The 6,627-nt window shown below is 41.6% G+C and overlaps 1 pseudogene; it reads left to right on the forward strand.

Moving 5' to 3' along the window:
- Positions 1–489: 489 nt before the first annotated feature.
- On the forward strand, positions 490–6,273 carry LOC147092441 (NACHT, LRR and PYD domains-containing protein 3-like; annotated as a pseudogene).
- Positions 6,274–6,627: the final 354 nt, after the last annotated feature.

Genomic DNA, 6,627 nt, shown 5'->3' on the forward strand with positions numbered 1-6,627 from the left:
CGACCTGCACTTACCTTGTGCGCCAGCCGTTGAGCTGTGGGCCCGAGTGGGATTCTGATTTTGGACATCCTCCAACTGTCAGCGCGCTGTGCTTGCGTATCTTAGGGGTGCAGTTAGTTCGATTCGTCCCCTGGGATCACGTGGGCCATGGAGAGCCAATGGTAGCAGGGAATGCTTCATTCATAAGTTTGACAGCCCCAAAACATCACTAAATCTTCAAATATATATATATTTTTAATCACATTTTTAAAATAACTATAAATTACATGAAATAACTATTTTAAACAGTAATTTAAATTTATGAAAAAAATTAATTACATTTTCTAACCGGGTTAATGTATATAAAATAATAAACCTGTGGAAAAAATGTTTTAATTTTAATGAATTCACCACCTGCTTTTTAAAAGTGTAACTCCTGGAGACTTACCCTCGCAGAAAAACCTGGGAAAAAAATGTAAGTTCAATGCGCACGCGCTGCCTCTCCTGCGCATGCGTTCCACCTCTCAAACCCTTCTTTCAGGTAAACGGAAGTGCCGATTTCCCACGCATGCCCAGTGCATGCACGAAACCGGCAATTCCATTGGGCTGACAGGTGAGTACCCCTTGGAGACCCGAATTTCTGGGCAAATGTGCCTATTTGGAGCGGAGGTTTTAACATGGACATTACGAGATTGCAAGAAATCTCCACTGCACTTCAAAATATTGTAAATTCATATTTTGATACTAACGTATGTTTACATCTCTTTTTATGCATATATAATATTTTTGGTGTATGTACAGATATATATAGAAGAGAATAGCAACATTTTTGTAAAAAAACTAACTAGTTACACAGACTGATACCAAAAAAACCCCCACATAATCCACCAAATATAATGCACCATAAAGCCCATAACAATATGGCATGTCCCAACATAACAAACAGTAAAATGATGGAGTCCTTCGGTTCGCCATCTCTTAGTCTCTGCAAATCTCCCCACTGCTCTGACGCAGAAGACTGCTGCGGGCTCCGCTGACACTAAAATCTGTCTAACGGTTGAAGCATTGAGCAGCAGAATCAGAACAATTGGAATCCCTGGGGTTAGAATATAATGAAGGAATTCCTTTACTGCCCAGATCCACGGTTCCACAAAATCGTTTGTTACACGATGAAAACAGGAGTCGTTCATAACCCAAACTGAGCTGTGAAATTAAGCAAGATTTACTTTGCAATTTATATCGAAGTTGTGAAATCTTCATTACTAGAAGCTGAAAATCCAACAGAAAACGGCCCACAATCCTCAAGCTTGCTTCATGCTACATTTTCCTGGCACTTCAGAAATTCTGTTTTTTTTATTCTGTGAGTATTTGGGCAATAAAGTGTAACATAATTAAGTGATCACTCATTGCTGAGATATTTTAGATATTTCTTTTATTTCTTAACGATTAGTTTATCCTTCATAGCACTGATCTGTTAAGTTTTTGTCTCCTGAATTAAAATGACTACACCAATGACGTTGTTCACATTCAAGAGCTAGAACTACAGCACAAAGAAACTCTCTGCAAACAGAACCAGAAACTAACAGACAAAACAGGAAAAGATCTCGAAGATGTTTTCTGGATGAAAAATATACTGATGTAAGGATTGTTGCTTCCCTGAGTGACGGGAGACTGGTAGAAAATTAACTGAAGGCCCGAGGTAGAGAGCGCAGAGAATTACAGAGGAAAAACATCGAGAAAGAACTGGAAGAGATTCAGTTAGATGAATTGTTGAGTTTCGCTATAACAGGCAGGTCCGGGGCAACTGCGGTAATTGGAGCCGCAGGGATTGGGAAAGCATCATGATACAGAAGATAATCCATGATTGGGCCACAGGGAAAATATACCAACAGTTTAAAGTTGTCTTTCCTTTTAAGTTTCGGAACTTAAATTTAACAAAAGTCAATATATGTCTAAATAGTCTAATCCTGGATTCCTACCCCGATTTCGAAAATGAGTTGGAACTTTTGTTAAAAGAACCCGGAAATATATTGTTTATATTTGATGATTTAGATGAATTCCGGCAAACCATCGATTTCACAAATCAGAGAAACGACTCCTCCCAAAATCAATGTTTCGATCCCGAGTGCTGCTGTGAAGTTTCAGACATCGTGCGCTGCCTCATAAATGGTGAGCTGCTCAAAGGCTGCTCAGTACTGATCACACGACGGCCATGGAAACTGGAGTCTCTGGAAAAGGCAAATAGAATTGCAACGGTCGAAATCTTGGGTTTCAACTCTGAGAAAATAAAGCAATATTTTCGCGGTTATGTTGATGAAAAATATGCGACAGATGTAATCGAGTACATTGAGCAGAATGATACATTGTACACCATGTGCTATAACCCTCTACTGCTCGGTCCTCGCTTCATTATTAGAGTCACAGAGGACACAAGGAGAGGGGAACAGATCATTGTCCGTCCCAACCAGCACACAGGTTGTCTCCGTGTATGTCACAATTCTTTTAGAGAGATGCGGCTGTTACGCAGAAACCTCTCCTGACCTGTTGCTGAAACTGGGCGAGTTAGCCTACAAGGGAGTTTGCAACAAAACCGTTTTTATTGAAGAGCAAACCCATCGCCACAGACTTGAACTTTCCAATGTTATCTCTGCATTTATGAGGGAGATTCGAGACGAAGGTCTGTGTACTGTTGTCTATGCATTCACTCACTTCATTGTGCAGGATTTTGTCGCTGCACTTATGAAACGTCTAAACGCACCAGCAAATTGACTGACAGTATTGCTCAATGAAGGGTACACGTGCATTGACGAGTGATTCAATATATTTGCACATTTTCTCGTCGGTCTCTCCTCACGGAATTCAACCGATCAGCTTGAAATTAAATTGGAGAAACGTCCTTCTGAAGCATTCCCGTGTGTGTCGGATTGGCTCACAGAAAATGTCAAAAGACGTGTTCAGAACTTGGAAGATGGGCAAAGCCAAAGGACATTCTTAAAGATATTGCATTATTTTCTTGAATTTGGAGACATAAAACTGATGAAGGCCGCATTAACACCGATAAAGGTAATGAAATTCACAAAGTGCCCTCTTAAACCTTCTGACTGTGCGGTTCTTTCAACTGCATTAATGGCCGTTGAATTCATAGAAGAGCTGAATCTCGGTCGTTCTGGTGTACAAGATGAAGGCATCCATCAGCTAGCGCCCGTGCTACACATATGTAAAATACTCAGGTAATTCATCGAAACAGTTAAATAATAATATCAACAGCTATTGCTTTACTGGCATGTGGCATAATATTAATTAAAAGAAAAAGCATATACTGAATTTGATCAATTAATAGGCACAGTCTCTCAATACATTCTCTGCTGTGCTAAATAGAATGGTAATATATGGCAGCGGGCTGTATGTTCGGGTAATATCTGAACGTGCTGTGGTGCTCATTTAATTAAATCAGATTTGGTGTTCGCAACATCATATCCGAAACTTGCGCACCTTTCGTACCATGTGGGATCCTGCCTTAATCAGTGAGATATCCACTAATTCACCATATATTAGATCTCTATTGTGATCTAACACCATTTCAGATAATCACAGAATCATACAGCATAGAAGGAGTCCATTCAACCCATCGTGCCTGTTCTGGTTTTTCGAAAGAGCTATCCAAATATTCCCATTCCCCGCTCATTCTCCATTGTCCTGCGATTTTTTCTCCTTCAAGTATTTCTCCAATTCCCTTTTGAAAGATACTATTGAATCTCCTTCCACCAGCTTTTCAGACAGTGCATTTCGGATCACAACAACTCGTTGCCGATTTTTTTTCCCTCTTCTCAAATCTGCCTTTTTTTCCCAATTACCTTCAGTCATTGTCCTCTGGTTAATGACACTTTTGCCACTAGAGCATGATCACCAAGAAAATATTCCTCTTTTGTAAACTGTAAACAAAGTTTGATTAATTTACAATCGAGTTATAGATGTACCATTAGAAAGTTCACAATACTTCGATCCGAGCGGATTTGCGGAACTAATAACGTTGTTGTTGAACACATGCTGCCAACTAAGACAGATAGATCTGGGCTCCTGTCTGCCATTCCTCAACTTCTGAATACTCTTTCTAGCGGCACTGCTGTGCCAACGCATCATCAGAGGTCGGGAGAGATAGAAAATAGTGGAGATGTCTCTCTACCTGTTCTTATGCACATTCGAGCGATCTGTTACAATCCACATCAGTGGATTCTCCAATAGACTTGAGAATGATTTAACTGCATTTTGAACCTCAGTGCTTCAAAAAGATAACGGCCTAGAAATTCAGTAGGCCTAGCGCCCCATTTGGGGCACTGGAGGGCCTAGCGCCGGAGTTATGGCCAGTTTAAAAATTCCCTGGGGCCCTGGAATCGGCGGTAGACCGGTAGCGCTGCGCCGGCACCGATGACATCATCGGTGTGCGCAGCGTCCCGGTTGCCATGCCAACGGGCCCCAGCGCCGAAATTCAGTTGCGGCCGCCTCGCCCGTGGCAGCCGCAACTAAGACTCTGGCAACAGAGTCTTACACGACTTTGCGCCGGCGCATAAAGGTAGAGCGGCGGCCGGCCGCTTTCCCGCCGGCCGCCTGCCCGCACCTCTCTCCCCGGACTCCCCCACCGCCCCCCCCGCGGAACAGATGCTTCTCTGCTGCGAGCCCGGCACTTCCCCGAGGTGCCGGGCTCATTTTTGTGGCGATTTTACTGGCCAGCGGGCGGGTGCAGGCAGCTCCTCCTTAACTGAAGGGGGAGGCCTGCACTTCCCGAGCCTGCCGCACCGCATCGGGCGCCGGAATAGCGCCGCGTAGCGCCAGTTTTCAGGCGCAAACACCCTTCAGTAGCGCCGGCAGCCGTTTGGGCGCGGCGCTACTGAATTTTTGGCGCGCACAGGGGGACTTAGCACTGGCGCTAACTTTCCGGCGCTAAAGCCCTGGCGCGGCGCCAACTGAATTTCTAGGCCAACGTTCCTAAAATAGAGACAAGTTCGGAGGGACGGTCCCCAAATTCACCCTAAATTCTCCTTTTAATGAAGGAAATTGTGCTATGAGAGTCATTTTGTCGGGGATTCCTCTTCGTTACAGATCACCAGTTTAAAGCACGTAAACTGTCAACTACGCAGTGCCTACTTTACATGTAACCGTTTTATAATGTATGGTTAAAACTTGAACATGGGCGTTAGAGTAACTTCTGGGTTCAGCAACCACACTCTCTGATAGCCACTGATTTTACCACAAGTCCTGTATGCAATTAACTTAATTCATTTTCAATTCTATGATTACCTTAAGTGTTTTATATTCTTGGCTGTCCAAAGTGTCCCACGTTAAATATATTATTAATTGACAATATTTCCTGTCTGATGATTTATTCAACATCCATTAATGTTTTTGTTTATTTGTTTAGACTCAATGAGATTAAACTGGGAGATTCGGGAGTGAAACGGCTCTCTGCCGTTCTAACGAATCATGATTGTAAAATACAGAGGCTGGAGTGAGTAATTTTGAAGAAAATATCGAACAGCACCAAAAGCGAGTCATCTATGTATACTAATACTAATTACTGTGTTAATGATGATCAGTCAATCTCACTATTCAATTTACCTTATGACCGAAGTCATTTAGAAAGGGGGAAGTCATGCATACATCGGGAACAGGAATCCACCCGTGATTTTGGAATTCCACAGTAAATATTTGCAAGTGGCGAAAATTTAACGTGCCTGTGTTTTTTATATAATCTCTGTTTATTTTTTCGATCACGGCAGTTTAAAATCTAACGGTCTCACAGATGATTATGTGGAAAATCTTGTCTCTGCTCTCCGTGTAAATGGTTCACTGATGGAGCTGGATCTCAGTAAAGATAATCAGGATGGAGAACAGGCCAACAGATTGATGGACAAGTCTGTTCAGCCATTGTGCAGTCTCATACAGCGTAGTGCAAATCTCAAGGAAATCAGGTGAGTTTCTGTGTTAATTATTTACTATTTAAATGTGATTTCACGTTTAAAATATGTTTTCATATTTTACTTAATAACTATACTTGTAACGAGAAATAAATAAACTCATTTTCTCTGGAGAATTTGTTTCCATCATACGAGTAAAACTTTTGTTTTGAATAAGTCTAACAATATCGCTGCACACAGGTAACAAAATACTCCTTACTGATAATATTGTTTCAGCATCTTAATATTTTTCAGGCTGCTACACAATCAGCACATTGCAGAAGAAAAGCAAATTCTGACGTCAATCAATATAAAGGATCATTTCACTGTAATAAAAGAATGAAGGGTTGTTTACCATGAAGACAGCCATGATGGAATGATTCAATCAATCGATCTCATATCTTGAACTTTGTATATTGTTTAGAAGAGACAATATCATGGGAAAAGTGGGTGATGTGGCAGTTTATCTATTGAGCCAAAAGTGACAAAAGATAATAGAAATGAAAGGGAGGTCGCAGATCACTTTAAGTAGAATTAATAGATAGTTACAGAGGCAGCTATTGCTGGGGGCAGGGTATTGACTACAAAGTGAGGGTGAAAGTTTTAATCTGAAGCAGTGGATGAAATAAGGAAGATAGCTAGGAAGGAACAAGCTTTAGCAGTTGGAAATTTAATATAACAGGAGTTGGCTGGGGAA

The sequence above is a fragment of the Somniosus microcephalus genome, unplaced genomic scaffold, assembly GCF_052327205.1.
Source record: "Somniosus microcephalus isolate GS21.2 unplaced genomic scaffold, FLI_Smic_1.0 unresolved_chr2, whole genome shotgun sequence".
Classification (NCBI taxonomy): Eukaryota; Metazoa; Chordata; class Chondrichthyes; order Squaliformes; family Somniosidae; genus Somniosus; species Somniosus microcephalus.